Raw genomic sequence first — 23,126 nt, forward strand, 5'->3', positions numbered from 1 at the left:
ACCCAAATTTTTATTTTATTTCAGACGATTCTCTCTAATTTGGAATTAATGGTGAGGATGTAGATTATCTGTGACAAGCATATACAGTAAGTCTCTTTTAATCATTTAGTGGTCCAAATACCACACTCGGAACACTTAGGTAATTAGAAAGATACCATGGAAGCTATGAAGTATTCTCATGAGCAAGAACTTACTTCTGTTTGCTTACCTAGTTAATGTGCTGCATCTTTCATTCAGTGCAGACAAGACAAGGTGGAGACAGAACAAGAAATAGAAGATCCCACCTCCTGTTCCTGACATTAATAGATGTAAGAATTCAAGCCAAGTTTTAAAAATCCTACCCCCTCCGATTGACTTTTCCTGCTAAAAGTTTTACTTTCTGGAGGTGGACAGTGGTTTTCTGAGCCAATCAAGTGGGTCCCGTTTTATGCAGAAAATCTTATCGCACTTAGAGAGCTTAGTCAAATATATAAGGTAAAGGAAAATTCAAAGCTGATTTAGTCAGATTAACAAAACTGGTTAAAAGGCAGTGTGTGTGTGTGTGTGTATGTGTGTGTGTGTATGTGTGTGTGTGTGTGTGTGAGAGAGAGAGAGAGAGAGAGAGAGAGAGAGAGAGAGAGAGAGAGAGAGAGAAGTATGTGTGTAAGGGGGGAGTGGGGGAAATAGAATCTTTTTTTTTTTTTTCTGTTGGGCCGGAGTGCAGAGGCTGCAGACAACAGCCTCATGGTTGGTTTCTGCAGCCTGTTACTTATATGGGTTATCCTAAGACATAAACTAGACAGCTCTCTGCTGTGGGCATTTATGTCTATATTCCTGCTGACTCAATTCTTAGCTTCCAGACGCATACGGGGAGTGTCTTTGGAAAAACCAAGGCACAGTGGAAGGATCTGTAATGGTCAAGGCATCAACTGACACCAACCTGCAGAATAAGGAGGATATGATTGATTCCCTCCACCTAGGGACAAATTCAGGTTCAGTGGTTACTAGAAGATCCTCATCTTCAAGAAATGCAGCTTTTCCAAATTTTATGAATTTAAAGTCATAGAGCTGAACCTAAACTTCTGTTGCTTACACGAGAAACATTTAAACTTCTATCATAAACATAGGCTCAACATGGTTGGAAGACAGTTGTACAGGCTAATGGCAGACAGAGAAAAAAAGGCAAACAAAAAATTCTTCCCGAAAACAGAAGCTCAGGGCCAGATGGATTCACTAATGATTTCTACTGAAACTTCAACAGAGACAATGTTCATAGTCCATAGTCCTCAAGCTCTTCCAAAATATTGAAGAACTAGGAATCCTCCCTTAATTGCTTCTATGAAACTGGCATTAAACCTAAAAAAAGACACGTACACTATTAAAAAAGAAAAGCCACATACCAGTACCTTTGATCAATATGAATGCAAACATCCTCAACAAAATCCTAGTGAACCAAATCCAGCAATATATGAAAATGGATATACACCATGATCAATCGTTGTTCATCCCAGGATGTTAAGGATTGTTCAATATACGCAAATTAACTAATGTAGTATCAGTATAAAAGGAGGTAAAAAAAAGCATATCAGTTGATGGAAAGATGATTTTTGAAAAAAATCAAACATCAAACACATTTTTGTGGCTTTTAAAAAAAATGCTGTGGAAACAACCCAAATGCCCAAACTATGAATAAATGGATCAAGAAGTTGTGAAACATTTACACAATGAAATACTATGCAGCTCTGAGAAAGGACAAAATCATGGAGTTAGTAAGATAAAAGGAAATAGATACTGAATTATCTTTTTCATATGTGAAACTTAAAGATACACAGCAAGATAGCAACAAAGAGGCCAAATCAACATAGTAGGAGAACTGATCCACTGAACTGAGAGTGGGTGAGAGGGGAGCACTGGGGACTTTGGGTAAGGGAGATTGGTACACTGATGATAGGTGTGGTGTTGGGATTATTTGGAAAATCTATCACAGTATTTAAATCACAATGCCTCCATCAATTTTTAAGAGTTTTAAAACCTTAAGATTGATATAGAAAAATGGCTCATCCCAGCTCCCTGGACAATTTACAGGCCTCCAGACGACCTCCTCTTTGATCACACACCATATCAATCCTACTTTGTAATTTCCCATTCCTTTCTCAAACTTAGAATCATTCATGTTAAGTAGCACTATAGCACGGTCATCCCATTTGTTCATCAATTTGCTCGAGCGGGCACCAGTAATGTCTCCATTGTGAGACTTGTTACTGTTTTCAGCATATCGAATACGCCGCAGGTAGCTTGCCAGACTCTGCTGTGCTGGCGGGATACTCTCGCTAGCTTGCCGGTCTCTCCGAGAGGGACAGAGGAATCAAACCCGGGGCCGGCTGTGTGCAAGGCAAACACCCTACCCGCTGTGCTATCGCTCCAGTCCATTCATGTTACAGCACCTCTCAGTGTTAACATGATGGTCTTTCTAGAATGTTTACTTCTATTTTAAGGCAAAACAAAATTCACAACAAAACTGGTAACAACAAATTATATAATGTTTCTCAGATATAGTGAAGTATGTTATGTTATGTCATTCTAATGAACAGATGAAATTAAAGATTAAAGAGCACTCATTATAGAACTTGGTTGGGTCTTCACATTTGAGTTGTTGCTAGTGAAGATTGCTCACTCTGAATTCTTCCCCAAGAATAAAGACAAGGTCAGGGTCTGAGTCAAGGCTAAATGATGTCAAGTACAAGGGTTGTAGGAAAAGCCAAAAAAAAAAAAAATTGCTGCAGCTCCTCTGCAATAAAGGAAGATTTGGATGGCAGGACCAAGTGCAGAGTTGGTAGAATTACTTCAGGAGCATGCTTCAGGGTAGTAGAATTCCATGCACATTTGAGTCATTTGACATTACGTCCCTGTTGACTGGGAAAGAAAGACTCTTTCAGTAATTCCCAAGACCGAACCAAATTCCCCCTCAAGTATTGATGGGCCCTTCCTGGTCTGAAATACTGGCATGCAGTTCTTTATTTTTCCTGGCTTCAAACGGGCATATTAAGATTTCATGGATATCTAAATTTTTCCTCTGAGTATCTGGGAGCACATCAGAGAAACCAAATAGAAAAGAGGGAAAAGGAAATAGGTTATTTCCTTAGCCTTTTGAAGCCAGTGGATTGGAAGTGTGCTTTCTGTGACGTTCATTGGCCCAACATTGCCAGGAATCCCCTCAAACACTGTCTTTTGTTCCTTATTGTGGGATCTTTAACAAACTGTTTCACAGGCTTCTTTAGAACATGATTTTCACGTGTGTATTCCTGAGACCCTTTGGAGCAGATTCGGAGACAGAAGCCCAGGTGGACAACCAGGGCATTTGAGATTAAGGTATATACTGGACAAGGAATTATACAAAGGAAAAGGACAGGATGTAGGATTCCCTGATTTGGAAAAGAAACATTTTTATTTTTACTTTTTCTAATTTTTCAGACCAGTTAAGCCAGTAGAGCTGGCCAGCACAGTTTGATAAATCAGAGTCAGAATAAACAGAGGAGCGGTTTACACACATTCCTTCAAAAGATGAACAGAGAGCTAATTTCACAATAGATAGATTGCAATCAATGACTGTCACAAACATAGAAAGGTTGTAAAATATGTGGAAATACTGTGTTATTGTGAATATTATCTCATATTAACTCCATGTTTAAATTAGGAAGTTGTTTTGTTGTGGTTGTTTGTTTTGGGGAGCTATACCCAGCCACGATCAGTGGCTACTCCTGGCTCAGTGCTCAGAGTTCACTCCTAGTGGTGCTCCAGAGACCTTTCAGAGTTGGGAACCAAACATGGACTTCCTGCATGCAAACCATGCATTCCAGATGATTGAGCTTTATCTCCAGCTTCTCAGATTAAGGTTTGTCTGGAATTAACTCCCTCCACAGGCTTTTAACGTCAGGATTCAAAAACAAGCATGTCCACTGCAGAACCCTGTTGCTTAAACCAAGGTTTACTGTTTCACTTAGTCTACTTTTATTGTAAAAATTGAACTGTGAAATTCCTAGATTTTTTGGATTCTAGAATGCCTAAAAATATTATAAATTTGGGAGAAGTCTGCCATAGTAGGATATGTAGAAAGAAACAGAAGTAGTGATAACATCATTTCAACTTTGTGATACCTAGTATCAATTAAGCCTATACTGTATGTCAGGCAGCATATCATTAAATTAACACTCACCTTAGTTAATCCTGAAAACAACTCTTTTGACATAGGTTTATTGTTCTAAGATAAATCCTATTTATAAAGAGTCAACCTCTTTAATCTGTATGTGACAATGGTTGGAGAGATAATACAGATTAAGGTGCTTGCCTTGTATCTAGATGATCCCAGTTTGATCTCAGCACCATATGTGGTCATTGAATACTGTCAAAAGTAACCCCTGACGGGGCTGGAGCAATAGCACAGCGGGTAGGGCCTTTGCCTTGCACGCGGCCAACCCGGGTTTGATTCCCAGCATCCCATATGATCCCCTGAGCACCGCCAGGAGTAACTCCTGAGTGCAGAGCCAGGAGTAACCCCTGTGCACAGCCGGGTGTGACCCAAAAAAGCAAAAAAAAAAAAAAAAAAGTAACCCCTGAGCACAGAGCCAGGAATCGCCCTTGTATACTGCTTGGTGCTCCCCAAAAGTGTTTATGACAGCTGCTTAATTTTCATATGACTTTAATAATGCTAGTATACACATGTATTTTAAAATAAAAGGATTAGAATTATGAAGGAACACACTTTTTTAAAAAATATTGTAGTTTAGAGGTAGAATGCTTACAGTAGTTTTAAAGTTGCATGATGTTGATGTACAAAGTTGTGCACCTCACAATTACAACCTTCTACAATTCTCTTCCTGTCACCTCAAGTCTGATCTTCACCCCACCTGTACTGTCAACCCCCCACCTGTCCCTCACTGTATGTTAACCTGTTTTGTACTCCTAAAACAAGGGTTTGTAATTTTTCAATACTGTCTATTCCCTTGTTTGTTCTCTCTGTATGCTGCAGATGAGTGAGATCATCTGGTATTCATTCTAACTCTAATGTAGTCTGCTTAACATGATACTCTCCAGTCCCATCCATATTACAATAAGTTGCATGCTTCCATCTTTTCTTATAGCTGAAGAGTACGCAATTCTGTATTTGTACCACAACATCTTTATCCAGTCATCTTTTGATGGACCTTTGGATTGTTTCTTGTTCTTGCTGTTTTACTAATCATGAAGCAACCAATTTTTTTTTTTGGTTTTTTTCTTTTTGGGTCCCACCCGGCCATGCACAGGTGTCACTCCTGGCTCTGCACTCAGGAATTACCCCTGGCGGTGCTCAGGGGTCTATATGGGATGCTGGGAATCGAACTCAGGTTGGCCACATGCAAGGCAAACACCCTACCTGCTGTGCTATCACTCCAACCCCCAAAATATTTAGTTTCAACTTAGTAAAAGTGTGCATAGTTTTTAAGATTTTAGTAAAATTTGGTAAAAATGGGCATCGTTTGTTCCTTTGAAACTAATAAATAAACTGCTTTCTGAAATAAAATATAAATAAGGTTTAAAGTACCTCGGAGTCTCTAAAATTTGATATGGGATAAAATGTGGAGTAATTGACATGGAAGATATAACTATGACAAGCATGCTGTTTTTTTAATTTTCACATTGACACTGAGATATTTTCTGTTAACTTTATTATAATAAATGATTATAGGGGGATGGTTTCTTAATAATTGGTACATTTTGTCACTTGGCTTTAATTCTCTTAACTCAAGGACGTACTCTTTTAGTACCAGAGAACTAATTTAAGAATGTTGTTGTTGCACTAATCATATTCCATCATTGTCAAGTGCCCACCAATAATCAAGAAATTTATATCTTCATTAGGTAAATGTCATTTCACCACCTGAAATGAGTTTTTTCAGTTCTTAGTCGCATCCCATTACAGGCAAGCTAGTAAGAGCACTTATTCTAAAGTCCCGTATTTCTTTCTTTTTTTTATTTTTTTAATTTTTTTTTGGTTTTTGGGTCACACCCAGCAATGCACAGGAGTTACTCCTGGCTCTGCACTCAGGAATTATTTCTGGCGTTGCTCAGGGGACCATATGGGATGCTGGGAATCGAACCCGGTTCAACCGCATGCAAGGCAAACACCCTACCAATGTGCTATTGCTCCAGCCCCAGTCCCACATTTTTTTAGCATTGAAGAGGCAGAATTTCCAGAATTCAGAAGGAATGTCTCAGGATTCACTTTATAAATTGGATCAGCTAAGTTGTTACCTTGATTTCTGTGTGTTCCTGATTGTAGGGCTTAGCAAACTGCTGTCTCTCCATATTTGTTGCGAGCCCACACATGAAGAACCGTTTTCACATTTTTAAATGGTAAGGAAAAAAATCAAAAGAAGATTTTTCTGAAGCCTGAAAATTTTATGAAATTCACATTTAGGGGCCTCATAAAGTTTTCATGGAACACGGCCATTTCCATTCACTTATATATTGACTATAATTGCTCTCTTGCTCAGACAGCAGAGTTGAATAGTTGTAACAGGAGCCAGGTGGTCTGAAGATACTTTCTCTTTGGTTCATTACAGAAAACGTTTGCTGACCACTGGTGATGTTTTTCTAGCCTGCCACACAAAACCTTCATGTCTGTCTGGTTTCTTTTTCTTTTTTTCTGATAACAGACTAGACTCCAGCCATTCTGAACTGCTAGGGCTTCTTAGATTCCATCATGCTTTCTACATATCTAAGCATTTTACCATGCTCTACTCTCTACATTAAATCATTTCTTTGTATCCTGCCCACCCCTGACAAATTCATATTTGTCTTCCAATTCTTCTTATGTATGGTGAAGCCCTCACATCCTATGCTCTGTTTCCACTTTACATTCCTTCACAGACAGTGGAAGCAGACATTGGAAGATGTATGTCGTCTCCTGTATATCTTATAAGCCTGAAACAGGATTTTTCAGCTGAGGCATTATTGGCATTTGGACAGGATCATTCTTTGATGTAGGGGCCATCATGGGCATTGGAGGATATTTAGTGGCATCACCAGCTTCTCAGCATCAAATAACAGTATCTTTACCCTGGCCCTCGAAGAAAACAGAAATGTTTACACATTTTTTGTTGTTCCCTTGTGGGCAAAATGTCCCTCTTTAGAACAGTTGCTCTCAAACCTTGCAAAGCCACCAGCCCAGAGTAAATGTTGAACTATGTGTTAAAGGACTTGATTTGCACTGAATTATAAGCTTCAAATGGATGGTATGAATGACATGATTATTATGACATTAAGGTTTTTTGTTTTGGTTTGGTTTGGTTTTGGAGCTACATACAGGGCTTATTCCTGGCTCTGTCCTTAGAGATCACTCTTGGTGGGGCTCAGGGGACCATATGGAGTGCCTAGGATGGATTTAGGGTCTTCCACATTACAAGGCAAGACCCTTATACCTTGTACTCTTTCTCCACCACTGTAAGACTGATTTTGTTTACTGTGAGCTGTTATAAGTGGCAGTCTTAGGTTGATTCTGCTTGTTTTCCGCATCAGCTGTCAGTGTAACCAATTATGTCCATACTCAACTACTCAGTGCTTGGTGCACATTAACTTCTTTTTTTGTTCTTTTATTGTCATTAAAGTCAAAGAGGTTTTGAAATATTAAATTTCAAGTGGCATAGGGCTAAAATGGGGTTGGAAATAACTTTTCTTTGGGTTTGCTTTCAGTATCAGTTCGGGTTTGCTGAGAAGAGATCTGACATTGGGATTAGACATGCACATGCAAGGGAGGGGGCGGGGAATGCATGTGAGAACTCAGAAGGAGGAGACCCAGCTAAGGAAGGTGAAGCCCCTTCACTGTCTCCAGACTCTGGATACTGAGGAACAGAGGAAGAGAAGGAAGGAAGGTGAAAGTGGAAGTGTAGAGAGGTCTTGATCTGGCCTGTGGCATGTCTTTGAGCCAAGGTGCTTGTTCCAAGATTCCTGGAACAGACTAATGGGGACCAACATCAGGACCTGCCATTGTGTTGGTCTTGGCTCCAAGCTGCCCACACTGTGGCCTTGACCACCTGGCACAGCTGCTCAGCTCTCACAGTGAGGTCATGCGTAGGCAGTTCTGATCAGTGAGACTCCATCACTACACCCCTGCTCTGCTCAATTCAGTCATCTTGAAAATCTCTCTGTTCTCTACCTTTATTCTGCAGTAGCATGAGCTTCAATAAGAAAAGCTGTTTCTAGTTTGTGTGTATATATGTGTGTGTGAATATTTGTACCATTTTCCCTCTAATATGAACTGGTGGCTCTTTTAAGTATATATTATCTTTTTAAAAACACAAACTGTGAGGATGACCTGATTTCTCTTTGTAATCTTGGGGGGCAGGGGAGCATGCAGACCCAGAAAAGTCCAGTACCGTACCTTGCCCTGAAGTCTCAAGACTAGAGCATAGTGGAGGGAAAGGCAGCTGGGATAGAGAAGGGACCACTAAGTAAGTGATGGTTGGATGGCTCGCTTGGGATGGTGGGTGTGTGCTGACAGGTAGACTATGAACCAAACCTGATGGCCGCTTAGTACCTGTATTGCAAAGTATAACACCCAAAAGAGTAAGAGGAAACGTGCTTGCCACAGAGGCAGGGAGTGGAAATGGGTGGGGGTGGCAGGAGGGATACTGGGAACATTGGTGATGGAGAATGGGCACTGGTGGAAGGATGGGTACTTGAACATTGTATGACTAAAACATAATCACGAAACTTTGTAAGTGTGTAATGGTATCTCACAGTGATTCATTAAAATAAAAATTAAAAAAAAAGATTAGAGCATAGATATGAAGGTGCAGAAGCTCAGCTCTTGTCTGGTTTCACAATCTGTATTCCGTTCCCTTGCTCACCCTGATTCCATGAAGCTAGACTTTAGCCACAACACGTTAGCCTAATTTCTTGGGGAGGTGAAAATGAATGCACCTCTTAAAGATCATGTGTATGTGGTATGTCTGAGTAGTTTTTAAATCATGAGAATATTCACTTTATTCCCAAAGTTTATTAATGCCAAAATAGTTTCTTTTCCATAGAACAGTCCACAAACTATGGGAAAAGTGGGTTTTCTGTTTTATTGCAGTTACCGTTGTGCAAACGGTTTGTATTCTCACTATCTACCAAGAGTCTACTTTTATCTTTCCTTCCATGTCTTTATAACCTGAGGTGGTAAATCTACTCTCAATGTCATATCTACTTTTCAGAATAAAAATATGATAGGTGATATTATCAGTCCTATCTTTCACTTTGCCTTGGAGCAATGGCACTATAGCAAATCTGACCTTTAAGGCAGGTAATTTTTCAAATGGCCTCATACACTAGAACTTTTTGTGATAATGAAATCTAGATACGGTATGTGAGCTACAAATATTGCACATCAGTTTTATTGAGGAACTGAATTTCTTTTATCCAGTTTTAATGAACTGAAACATAAATACCAACATCTAGCAAGTAACTATGATAATCTAAGTTGATCAACACAGCATTAGGAGTCTTAGAACTATAAACCTGACATTAGCTCCAGCACATATCTTTGGAATCAGAGACCCCTTTTCACAATGAACCAGTTAACAGTGTTGACTACATATGGAGAATGCTGTGTTATTTACTTTCACAGAACAGCTTTGAAGGTTACTCTTTAAGAAAGTTCTTTGACCCCCCACTATAGAATTTTCTGGAAATCAAAATTAAAGCTTAAAAATTAGAGTTAATAATGGTCATGGGAACATGTAATGGTGGTGGGCTTGGTGCTAGAATATTGAATGCAATAATTGTAAAAAAAACTTTTAAAAAATAAAATAAAAATTTTAAAATTTGAATTAAAAATTAATTTAAAAATTAAAGTTAAAAATTACATTAAAAAATTAAATTAAAGCTCAATTACTCTGTAGGGGATAAAGTCACATTACTCTGATACTAGTTGATGTACATTAATGAACATCAACTAGTAAGCAGTTTCTCTGTTCTCTGTTGAGTTGATTTCTACTTACTGTTTTGGCTTTGTTTTAGGGGCCATATCTGGTAATACTCAGTGACTGCTCTTGGCTCAGTGCTTGGGACTGGCTCCCAGCAGTGCTCAGGAGACCATGTACTTTGGTCTCCGTGTAGTCAGGAGACCAAATCCAGGGCCTTCTTCATGCAAAGCCTGTGCTCTGTTCTGTTTGCTACCTCTCCAGCCCGTTTTATGTTTGGTTGGTGGGTTTGGACATCGGCATACGTAATGCAGTACTGGGAGTATGGGTTGCCCCCTGTGATACTTGAGGGACCGTGAGGTGCTGGGGATCAAACCAGGTATTGTGCTCCAGTCACTTTAGCCATCTACTTGGACCCACAAGTTAATTTTATGGTTATAATATAAATGATCTATTTCAGGGCTAGATAATGGTTTTGATTATTTTAGCATTTGAGAATTATTGTTGGAATAAGAGACTTTGGCTTTGCTGAGAATATTTTTTTACTTGAACTTTATTTTTGTCCTTTTTTTTTTTGAAAGACACCTACATTTAGGAATTCAACAAGAAACTTATGAAAGTTGTTATCTTTGCATATGCTGCTAAGTATTTCCAGGATAAGTGTTTTGGAATATTTTCCTATTATATTTTAATTATAGAGGTGAGAATAAACATATTGAGTTGTTGTATTTTAATCAATAATACATTCTTATAAAGCAGAAGACTTTCATTTCTAGTGCCATCCTAAATTTGATTTGCTTTTTGGCAAAATCTGTTTAGTCCCACTTATGCCTTTGTGTATTCATTAATCTATTAGATGGCATGGGGCAGGAGACCTCAATTATAACAGAGACAAATGAGTTTTGTTATTCTTAGGTTTTCAAAGAGTTGTTAATTTTTTATTTCTGTGCATTTTCTACCAGCACTTAACCTTGTGTTAATTGCTAGTGATTGAAGCTCCGAAATACAGATGGCGCCATCCCTGATCTTAGCCATCAGTCCCAGCAGTGCTGGGGGAATCCTGAAAGATCAGGCGTCTCTACAGACCTTTCTCCTATCGTGAATGGAGGGTAGGATTCTCCAATCCAGATGATACAATCTAAAAATTTGGAAGGCCTTAAGAAAAATAAAGTTTAAAGATATTTTTCCCTTCCCCATTTCCTGAGTTGTTCCTTTTAAGGAAGTGTGATGAGGTTAGAGATGTCTGTGATCTGGCCAAAAGAGGTTCACAAATACTGTTTTCATATTTGTGGTTTTGGTGTTTCCGCTAACACATGTGCCTTTCTTCTTCAGTTTCTTATGTACTCCGTCACCAGAGAATTGGCTGCCCACTCTGAATTGTGCAGCCATCAGATGGATTCAGTGGGGAGTTAGTCTCTAGCAAGAACTCCTAATGTCCAGGAATTTGTGAGTTAATTGTCACTGTAGCCAGGATTCCTTGTGTAGGCCACTTATTAGCAAAGATGGAGGTGTTTTTAGCGTCAGTTTCCTAGGCCCCAAATATGCAGCATGGTGCTATGTGATTAAATACATTCCCCCTCATGCTTTATATTCTCTGAGGTACAAGAACATGAAGACAGAAACTCCCTATTCCCATAAACTGGAATTAAATGAATAAAAATATGAACTCAAGTGAGCATAGCACAAAGCAGATGGAATCCTCTAAATGTACAAAGTATGAAAAGGTTTTTTTGTTTTTGGTTGTTTTTTTTTTTTTTTGGCTTTTTTGGGTCACACCCGGCGATGCACAGGGGTCACTCCTTGCTCTGCACTCAGAAATCACTCCTGGCGGCGCTCAGGGGATCATATTGGATGCTGGGAATTGAACCTGGGTGGCCACGTGCAAGGCAAATGCTCTACCCGTTGTGCTATCGCTCCCAGCCCCAAGGAAAGGTTATTTTTAAGAGGGATAGTCAGAGATCTTTTCATGGAAAAAAATGCCAGCCGAGCCATAATGTAAGGAATAGGTTCTACTTGTTAGGTGAAGATGGAGGGAAAAAATTCTTTGGGGGAAGAAACAAGGGCACCAGAATACATGTGCACTGGACGATCTTGAGAATGCTTTGAATATAGAGGATTGGATGTGTGAGGTGAAGTTGTGGAGGGTCAGACTACGAGGCAAAAGAGCTAATGGATGAGCTAAAATAGAGTACAAGCAATGTGGGAAGATTCTGAGGTGGGTAAACAATGAGTTTATGAAGATTATTCCAATAGCAAGGTTGAATAGAAGAGGGAAAGAGTAAAGAAAAATAATCCATTAAGTGATTCTTAAAGTATGTATTTATACTGCACAATCCCATCAGCTGAGTGTTGACTTATACATATAAAAATTACTCATCTTGAGTCAGAAAGAGAGTTAAGACTCTTGCCATGTAGGAGGCTGATCCTGAGCTAATCCCCAGCACTGCTTGGTGCCCTAAGCACTGCCATGAGTAACCCCCAAGCATAGAGCTGGGTGTGATCACAAAACCAAACCAAAAATATTACTTCTCTTTTTTTTTTCCTGGAGAAATAGTGCCTTGGCATTTGGTCATCTTAATATAACCTTTGTTTAATTTTGGAATATACTAGAGAAAAGAACACTTATGGGTGAAAGGTTTCTGCTTTGGGATATTTTTAATTATCAGGTGAATTGTTTTTAAGTGACTTTTATGTCAATATTTTCCCTCTGGAATGACTGTTCGACTCTGGCCACATTATAGATTGTAATGTAGTAGTTTGACAATGCATGATTTAAGATACATTTTTGTCCTAATCTGCAAGTGTCCTGACAAATGTTAAGTAAGCAAAAAGCATTGCCTCTCTATGCCCTTTGTTCATTTGAGTGATTTTTTTTTAAGTGTAATACTGAAATGGTACAGGCATGAAGCCAAGTCCAAAACCCATCAGTGCCACTGCTACTTTTCATTATCAGTACTATCACTTCCCTCTGCTTATCTTCTTGCTTCACCTTCACCTGTACAAATGGACTGGGGTGACTCATTTATACAAGGTAGGGAGGGTTCATTTCCCTCTACCCTCCATTTTAACCTGGCATAGAAATAGTAAATGCTTTAACCAAGGCCCTTTGCATCTGTACATGGTCATTTAATATTTTAAGGCTCATTGAATCTCCTGTGTTTAGCTTATGAGCAAATTGAATATTCCCATTAAATGATTATACCAAGATATTCAAGTTCTTCGAAGAACTTCCATTGATGGTAACAATGGAATGTATTTATCCCCTTTTCTTTTTCACATCTTCTCTTTACCTTCATATATGTCCCCTCATATTATTGATATTTATCTTATAAAAGATCCTCTTGCTTAGTTTTTAAGAATTAGCTGAAATTATTATTAAATTTCCTGGTTTAGGACGTTGTATACATATTATCTCTTCTTGAGGATTCTGTAAAATATTATTATTCTAATTGTGGAGATGAGGAGATGGGGCCCAGAGAAGTTTCAGTTACTTGACTTAGGACACAGATTCTTATTTGGCAGAACCAGGTCTTATTATTGAACTGCTCTGCCTTCCTTGGTGCTAGATGATGTGACCGTAGTCATGCTAGTGCAAGACCACTGCTCCAAAATAGTGATTCTAGAGCAGAGTCAGAAAATTGTAAGAATGGAAGAAAATTCAGTGTAATCTGTATAATCGAAGAAGTGTTTTCCATTTAGCTTGATTATACAGTGCCCTGCATGGTAATAGTGCTAAAAACACTTTTATAGTAATAGTGCTATAAACACATACATTTAGACATACTATACTGGGTCATAGGGGCAGGAGTTTATCATTAACGTTATTTGTGGAAGGGATTGAAGGCCAAAACGGGAAGTTGGTGTGGAATAAAATATTTGGAGGTACTCTTTTTCATGTATCTTAATTTGGTGATATGAGGATTTGTCTCAAACTAATATGATAAGATGGATGTGGATATGGTGGAACAGTATTGTGTAAGGCTTGATTGTTGTTGGTTTATGTGATGGAGGTTTGGTTTTTATTATATGTCTTCATCATTACTGTCATCATTGTCATCACTGCCATCCTGTTGTTCATCGATTTGCTCGAGCGGGCTCTAGTAATGTCTCCATTTGTAACAGCCCTGAGATTTTAGCAGCCTTTCCTTACTCATCTTTCCCAGTGATTGAAAGCTCTTTCACGGTCAGGGGAATGAGACTGTTATTGTTACTGTTTTTGGCATATCGAATATACCACAGGGAGCTTGTCAGGTTCTTTCAGGAATTTACAATACAATTTCCAATCTCTGGAGGTGAATTGAACAACTCCAGGGAAGTGGCATGTCTCAGAACTGGAGCCCGTCTGCAGACACCTCCTGGCTAGGCCCCACCCCACTCCTGGTTAGAGGGTGTAAAAACCTTAATGAACATGTCAAAAGTTCTTGCCATACATTAGAATATTTTTAAAAAATATCAAGATACCATCAAGCTTACTCAAAATCCCATTTAAAATAGGAAAATTATAACCTGGGGCCACATCAGGATTTTAAGGACAGGTCTCTGTATGCCATAGGTGCCTGCAGATATGTCTTATTTTGTATTAATATATTATTATTGTAAATTGCCTATTTAGGTGTATGTTCAATGTCCTCCATAATAAAGAGGATTTAAATGAAGTTTCTTTGAAAGAATGCATTCCATGATTTTGGAGTGGATAGATTTTGTATACTTTTCCATGCAGAATTTTCTTGGTTGTTTAGTCAAAAGAATTTTCTTCTAACATTTGTTCCTTCTTTGAACCTCCCTCATGTCTTTTCCTGATTCTGTTACGGAAAGAAGGAACTCAACTTTTCTAGTTCTGAAGGTGAAGCTGCCTCTGTAGTACTGCGATGGTTTATCTAATTTATCTTATGCGTAACTTCTCTTTGACATTATTTTTGAACTCAAAAACTTGCTTGCATTGTTCTTGTTAGTGAAAAAAATCGCTAGGATGTACTTAGTAATTGGAGTCAGCTGCACTTAAGACTGTTCAGCCAGACTGTTATTTTAGCCTTCACTAGTAGGGTTTTTAACACCAGTTTGACCTTACTTTGAAACATTCTCAAAATACCATGCTTTAATATCGATTTATATACTTTCATATTAAGGCAGGGCAGGTTCCCTGGGGAAAAAAATAATGAAACTCTTTAGTTCCCACAAATACAAAAATAAAGGTAAGCTCTCTGATTTTGTTTTTTAAAAGATAAATAGGGAAAGAATTTTAGTAACATTTTCTTTTGGTTGACGTATAATACTTGCAAATACATCCTAAAGTGCTCAAGTCACAAAAAGATAGGGTACCTACCAATTCGTTGGTTGATTCGTTGGGCCCACATGCCTCACTACTTTCTTGGAGATAGTGTCCACAAATGCTCAACTGAGAGCACTAATGAGATTCGCAGTGACCTTGTTCCTCCACATGCAGTTCTACATCCCTTTATGACAACTTTATGACAAGCATATTTGGGTTAATTAAGGCTCCACCACCACTCCCACCCCTGGAAAAAAAATCCTAGGTCCTTGTTTATTCCAGAGGACCGCTCACTCTCACTCACTCTCTCTCTCTCTCTTGCTCGCTTGCTCTCTCTCTCATTCTTGCTCTCTCGCTCGCTCTCACTCTCTCGCTCTCTTTTGCTCTTTCTCGCTCTCTCGCTCTCGCCTCCACTCTCTCATTCTTGCTCTTTCTCTGGCCCTGTTAAACTTCCACCTACTAGAATTTTAGAGGCAGAGTAAATTTAGGAGTGTAGATACTCTTTTTCAAGTCTATGGAGAGGGTTAGAGAATTCTCATGACATCGGTTCTTTTTCTGAGGACACTGCTATCAGCAGCTCCATAAAAGGCAACTGGACTCCCTCCCATCTCTTCTGAGCTTTCTACGTGTACGTCTAGATACCATGATAGATCCAGTGCCTGTGAAGACTTGGAACTTTTCAGACAATAACTCAGACTTATTTTCTCATACTATATATAGGAAACGAACAAGTGTTTGCTAATGAAAGAGTCCTCCAGGCCCTCGATATCTTTGGGTGATGTCAAAAACCTCAGGCAACCAGTAGGCAGTCCTTTGTAAGTTTAAAAAGTTGTTGTTTATGTTACTGCTCTGAAAAATCTGGCCTAATATTTTCCATAAAATAACAATCTCTCAAAAGAGTTTAATGTCATAATTGTGGATCCACCGTCGCTAAAATCCAAGTTAGCTAGCACCACTGTAGTTCTCTGCGTGTTCTTGAGTTTGAAGTTGGCTTTACTTAACTCTTTATTTTCTTAAATGAGTCCAACTCAGCTATAGAAATTGTTTTTGAGTTGTCGAGAGAGCCACAGGTTACATATAATTTCTCAGTAAATTGATCTGCATTAAAGAATTACTTCCTATAGATTAACTGAAATCATGAGACTGCCGGATCCCAGACTAGGGGCATCACTGCATTTTTAAGGACACCTTAAGTGACAAATTGCCCCAAACCTGTTTAAGCCTCACCATGAGGCCTAAAACATAAAAATATAAAAGTGTTTGAAATTTTCTTTCTGTGTTTCCTTATCAGAAATACTCATTTAGGCCCTAACAACTGTTAGAACAAGATAACAACTCCAGGCCAGCTGTCAAATGTTTACCATTATCAAAACTCTCCCTGGAGGGAGATGCAACTTTGGCTCGCCTCACCGGCAGTAATTTAATTTTTCCTTCATTCTGACTCGGAAATGGCAGCATTTTTCAAAGCTTCCTCCCACTGATGGCTGAAATTTTCCTTGTGAAATGATTTCCACCAGTCTTGAATCTTTCTTGTTTCTGCCGTCTTCACCTTTGCTGATGGTTCTGCAACTCATCACCAGCTATGCAAACTGACAGTTCACATCCTGGGGCAGCAGTGGGGTCTGGCCTGCAGAAAGGAGCAGCCTGACCAAATTTACGCTCACAAGATCTCTTAATTCACAAAAGCATTTGCTCTAGTTCCTGTTCTCTGCTGCAGGGGCTAGGGAGAGGGAGTGGGGGGTGGGGCAGGACCACTGGGAGAATGTTCTGAAGAGAAGAGAGGCTCTCTTCACACTCTACTGAGTACATGGACTTTGGAGATGAAAAACAGACGGAGGGAGGCATTTCCAACCATCTTGCTGATCTGTGCGGGAGTTCACTGAACTGGACTGCATCGCACCAGAACCCGCGTCATCTAATGTTACTTCCAAAAATTGTTCTTAAATGGTAGGCACAGATAGCCCTCTCCTTTACTTATATTGACCACAGGAGATAGAAATTTCTTTCTTTAAAGAAAATTTTAAAAGTGCAATATTGCTATGCGAATGACCAGAAATGGCTTTCTCTTGTGGAGAGATCTGTGTAATGTGAAAGTTCTGGTAACAGCAGTGGACAGAGGAAGTTTTACGTTTGATTTGAGTTTCATGTACATGACTTTTTTTTTTTCAAGTCCCCTCACGAATTTCAGCCCCAGCCACTTGTTTGTAGAAACAGCCAGACCTCCCCTGGCAGCATCTCAGATACTCCTGGAATCTTCGAGAGCCTTTTATCTTCTTCTTGGGAGAGACGTATTTTCATCCTTTCCACCCTGTAGCCCCTCGTCTCGGCAGAGGTCTTCTGCCCCGTCTGCACGGTCTGCCCCAGACAGACAGCTGGCACATTTCTGTCCTGTGGCACAAGGTCTCCAACAGACTCTTCCACCAGTGTGGCTCAATTTGAACAATGCCTTTGAACTCAGATGGCTTAAAATAAAGGTAAAATGAGAGAATCCCGAGACAGATTTGGACTCCGACTTTTGCACTTCCCCGGCTATGTTCTTCCACTCCTTGTTTGTCTCTCGGTCACCGTAAAAGGGAGGGAGTCTGGGTGATAGTACACTCAAGTCCCTAATTTAGATCCCACTAATTCAGAATGTCTGATCATGCTAAATTTAAGTGGCTCTTAAATGAATATCTGTGAGTGAAGATTGTTAGGCAAATTGTATTTTAGATAATTATTTCAGAGGAGAACATTCCCGGACAGAAGAAAAAAAATTCAAACACCTGTATATATACAGTTGTATATAACATTCCTTTTCCCTGTTATATCCAAGTAAATCTAAAATTTACTTCTCAGTAAGGGTTCTTAAGTGTAACTCACCTGTTTCCTTCTTTTACAATGTTTTCTTTCCCTAACTGCTCAAATTATAGAGTTTCATATTCTCAACAATGCACTGGGAATGCACTGGAGTTTATAGGCTAGTAGGAAATGCAGATACCAGTGCAAGATATCATTCTCCAGAAGAAGCATAAAAAGTAAATTAAAGGAATTTATTTTGCAGTGCCAGGCATTGAACCCAGGGCCTCACACATGCAAGGCAGGTGGTGTATTACTGAGTGACATCCTTGCCTTCTATAGGAATTTAGAACTATTTTGAATATATATATACATACTTATATGTATACATGTTATTTTCTAAACCTCCCAAATTACATACATAAACAATAACATGGAAATGTTGAGGGTTTTCCCCCCAGAACTTGATATAATTTATTGCCACATAAAATCTTTAGTTGATGTATATGAAATCTCCCTCAATTTCATTTGTTGTCTTAGTTCCTATGACAGAGTAACCACTACATACGATATGTTTTGTGCCAGTGTTTTGTGCCAGACACAAAACATTTAGTTTCAAACTTAAACTACTAGTTTAAACTAGTTTAAACTACTTTGTTTCGAACTACTGGAAAATTCAAAAACTCCGATGCTGTTGTGGCCAGTTTTAAGTGGTGGGACAATAGCAATTATTTGTGTTTCAAGTTTCTGTCCCTGTTCCACCCCATGCTGCCATTGCAGAAATGTGGGCATAGCATTGCCAGACCTTTCATTTAGTTGAGACCGGAAATTCACATTTTTATGGACATTTCCTGATTTTAAAAGCATACAGGCAAAATAAAAGCTTGCAGCCTTCATATTATATATTTGATAGATCCATTTTATCCACACAACATCCTAAGATAGGCAGAATTGTTTTGTACCCGTCCATTTTCATCAGAACTCATTTAAGAAGCAAAGGTGGTCATCTGCTCCAGGTCATTCTTCAAACACTGCTCATCAGTCACTGTGTTCCTTTCTCTCTCCCTGAGATACAAGAAAATGGTGCCAGAGATGGTTTGACTGTTTGGGTAAAGCCAGGTCCATAACAAAATTACCAGACCATGTAGTATTATTGGACTATCAAGTCTCATCTTTCTTGATCAGTTATTTACTATGGTAGGGGAAATTACTGGCAACATGAAGAAACTGGTGATTGTAAATATCAGCCGAAAAAGCTTGGTTCCCTTTGCTGCGGATACTTTATTTCAACTTCATGGCATTTCTAGAAATAGAATACACAAGTACTCTAAATCTTCTCTAAAGTTTTGAAGTTCACCAAGAGTGGCAAAAGTATTAGTGGCAGTTTTACAAAACTGACCTTGCTAGAGAGAGTGGACAAATCAGTAGTTCTCAGGGTCTACTAAATATTTAATCACTTTTGTTTAAATTCTAAGTGAACTCTGTGGCCTGAAGGAGTTAACACACCTTCACAAACCTGCCTTCAGCTGGCTTGATCAGAACCAATATTATTATTATATACAGCTGTAAAAAGCTGGTTCCATCGCATAAATTGCGTTGAAACACTTAGGCCACAAGATTACTCAAGAAGAATTGTATTGCTTGTTCAGTCATATATTTTGATCTTTATTACTGTAGTTTATTCTCATGAGACGTGGGGATTAGCCTTGCTTTTAAAGTAAAGAGTGTATCTAGGAGGGTAAAAATATAAAATGAAAATAGATTTTTAATGGCAACTTTGGTTCTTAGCATTAATTTTACATGCATTTTTCATTCTGAACTTTTAAACAGTTTGAGAAACATATGAGAGATTTGTGAATAGGGGCAAGAGCGGGTCAAATGTATCAAATCCTTGGATCCCAGCAAATGTCGGATTTGTGGAAGAGCAGAGAAGCACACATGTGTTGGGAATGTAAATTAAAATAAAACCCCACTTCGTGGAGACTTTGGGAAGTGAGTGTGCCACGTTATGGCAAATGTCTGAGGCATTTGTCTTCTTAATAAATTGGCCAAATATTAAGATAAACATTCATTTTATCAGTCTGCATTTTTTCCTCTCTGGATGAAAGTGTTTCAGGAAAAATCATAAAAGAATCTATGGTAGCTCAGAGAGGTTAAACTCAACAGTTGTTTTCTTTGAAGTCCCTGGCCATGAGGTTAATTGCCAAAACTGCTTGTGGAAAAGGTGGTAACAATTTAACAAGACTGTACAACTGCAGAGACTTAGATGAATATCAGGTGTTTGCAGATGTTTTTTCCTAACAGGAAAGGGGGTGGGGAGCAGAGGTGGAACAGAATAAGAAACAGGGAAGAGAGAGACCTGAATAAAGTCCCAACTAAACAGCCAATAATTCTTTGTTTGCTTAGCCAATCATCCTGTAATTGGCCAGGGGGTTAATAGGAGTCTATTGATTGGTCAGGAGGAGTGCTTACTGTGGCTATTTTTACAGTATGCTCCCAGACAGGAGGCTGCAATTACTGGAGCTCTCATTCCCACTCTTTAGGGCCATTGCTGCTCTGATTTATGAAACCTGATCAGGTTGGTGTTGGCAGTTTATGTTTTAAGTGTTGCCTTCTGGGTCTTTGCCACTCATGGGTCAGTGTGCTATTTCTCATCATTTATTGTGATCATTTGAATAGGTAAGCTTATTTATGACTTATTGAGGTAGGATTACATTAAAAATAATCACCACCACCCATGAGGCCTGAAAAGTAGGAAGAAACGCACAAACTACGTGATAGAGTCCTACCTGCATTAGAAATAGAAGTTCTGCCACGAGTGGGGAGTTCGCCCTGGATCAAAACAGTGTTGTGTTGTGTTTTTTTTTCTTCCCCCTTATCCACCCATTTCTCGCTCTCCTTATTAATTTATACTGACAGATCACACTTAGGCGTTGCTTTTGTATAAATTTTATTCAATTTAGTGACTGGCATTTTAGGGTTAGGAGACTGAGGCCATGTTTTAAGTATCAGTTCACCAATAGAGATTGTTTAGGGGGCTTGTAATAGCGCTCGTCAGCCTGAGCCCATTCTGACCTGGTCCTGACCTGTGCGTTACTAACGGAGTACTTAACCTCATCATTTCATTTCTCACTTGCTGAACTGGTCTATAAATTCTTTGGTTACTGAAGTTCTGAGTTTTTTTTATCCTAGGTCAAGCCTTCTTTTGTAGAGTTCATTAGGAGCCCTGTTGAAGGGGAGTAAATCTCTACTGAGAAGGTCCTTGAGTCACAGAGTTCTCTGGAGCCACATCTAGGAAAGTGGATTTCACCTGCATTTCACATCATTGCCACTAGTGGCGCTACTGCTGCTACCATTTCCTGGTTACTCCTATTTCTACCTTTAAGTTAAGAACCTGTTAAGAACATCTGCAGATCCTCTTATTGCTTTTCAAGCTCTCCATCACCCCATGAGTTGTGTTTACTTATTTTCCATCCAGAGGCATGGAGATTGAGCAGTCACCTTTAAAGCCTTTTCTGCCGCTTTTCATCCACATTTTGAATGATTGCTCTGTTCCTGGCATTCTAGCATGAGCTCTAGATACAGGGGACTGAGGAAAGACCACAGTTTTCTTGTTGTCTGCACTTCTACAAGTGTAGTGAACATTCTAAAACCTGCCAAACTTTCTGTAAGATGTGTAGCAAGCACTATCCCCATGAAGAGACAGTCCAGCCACCCTCTTCATACCCATGGAAGGCTGTGTTATGACCGGGGGGAGTGAGGCTCTGGGAGCCACAGCGCAGTCATTTTTCAGGGGCACAGGCTAAAGTACAACCGTTCTGATGCCGAGGTTTGCATGGTGAGCCCCAGAGAATGTTGGCTAGTAAAAGATATAGGCGTTTTGAATCAGAAGAGATAAAAAGCTAAGTGACTCAGTTCTAAACTGTATCTTTCATTCTATAATGAAGATAAAATCTTGAGGTTATGTTTTAAGAAAGAAAGAAAGAAAGAAAGAAAGAAAGAAAGAAAGAAAGAAAGAAAGAAAGAAAGAAAGAAAGAAAGAAAGGAAGGAAAGAAGGAAGGAAGGAAAGAAGGAAGGAAGGAAGGGAGAGAGAGAGAGAGAGAGGGAGGGAGAGAGGGAGGGAGGAAGGAAGGAAAGAAAAAGAAGGAAGAAAGGAAGGAAGGGAGAAAGAAAAGGAAAGAAAGAAAGAAAGAAAGAAAGAAAGAAAGAAAGAAAGAAAGAAAGAAAGAAAGAAAGAAAGAAAGAAAGAAAGAAAGAAAGAAAGAGGAAGAAAGAAAGAAAGAGGAAGAAAGAAAGAAAGAAAGAAAGAGAGAGAGAAAGAAGAAAGAAAGAAAGAAAGAAAGAAAGAAAGAAAGAAAGAAAGAAAGAAAGAAAGAAAGAAAAGAAAGAAAGAAAGAAAGAAAGAAAGAAAGAAAGAAAGAAAGAAAGAAAGAAAGAAGACCACAAGTACCTCAGTAGTACAGATTTCAATTCCTTTTCCTTATGTAGAAAATGCTACCAGTTTAGATATTTTCCCACCTGACAAAGGATCTACAAATGAGAGGGGCTTTTAGGGCAGGGAAATATTTTTGCTACATGGATTTTGTAAAAGATAGTGGCCTTCCTGCTTCCTTATTTAAAGTTGTTCTGCTCCACCCACCCCCCCACCCCCTGCCTCAATACTAACATTTTTTCTCATCCTCCTCAAATCCCTAGAGCTCAACAGAACCTGGATCATTTTCCCCATGGAACCTTGGTCATGGAACTCTTTCTGCCTGTTGGTTCTGCAAATAGAGAAGTCACCTTTTTCTGGCCTCCCCTCCTCATTACCTCACTTTAGAAGTCTGTTCAGATTGTGATTCCATCATTTCTAAGAGCCTTTTCAACTGCTCTTTTCAACTACCCTATTGTTACCATAATGTCATGATGTAGGAGCGTGTTGATCTGACCTGTCTCTCAGCAGTAATCATGGTTTAAGCAAAATGTTAGTTACTGTGTCTCCCTCGCATCATCTGCCACCAGTTCCCTTCGACTTTTGAGAATATCACTCCTGCCTTTCTCGCTGATTCACATAAAGGCAAGATTTTCTTTCCTTTCTTACGATGTCAATGTCTTTATCATGCATGTCAAGGGGGGAAGAAGTGACTCTAAAATCTGACCTTTCCAGCCCCTTAATCTAATA

The 23,126-nt window shown here is 39.1% G+C and overlaps 1 protein-coding gene and 1 non-coding gene across 7 annotated transcripts in view; both read left to right on the forward strand.

Annotated features, from left to right (window-relative positions):
- Nucleotides 1-23,126, forward strand: part of BCAS3 (BCAS3 microtubule associated cell migration factor) — a 613,911-nt gene that overhangs the window by 373,068 nt on the left and 217,717 nt on the right. The window lies entirely within an intron of this gene.
- On the forward strand, nt 654-784 carry LOC129403953 (small nucleolar RNA SNORA70). The gene has a single exon (XR_008629580.1). It is a non-coding gene; the product is annotated as a small nucleolar RNA SNORA70 (small nucleolar RNA).

The sequence above is a fragment of the Sorex araneus genome, chromosome 3, assembly GCF_027595985.1.
Source record: "Sorex araneus isolate mSorAra2 chromosome 3, mSorAra2.pri, whole genome shotgun sequence".
In the NCBI taxonomy this organism is placed as follows: Eukaryota; Metazoa; Chordata; class Mammalia; order Eulipotyphla; family Soricidae; genus Sorex; species Sorex araneus.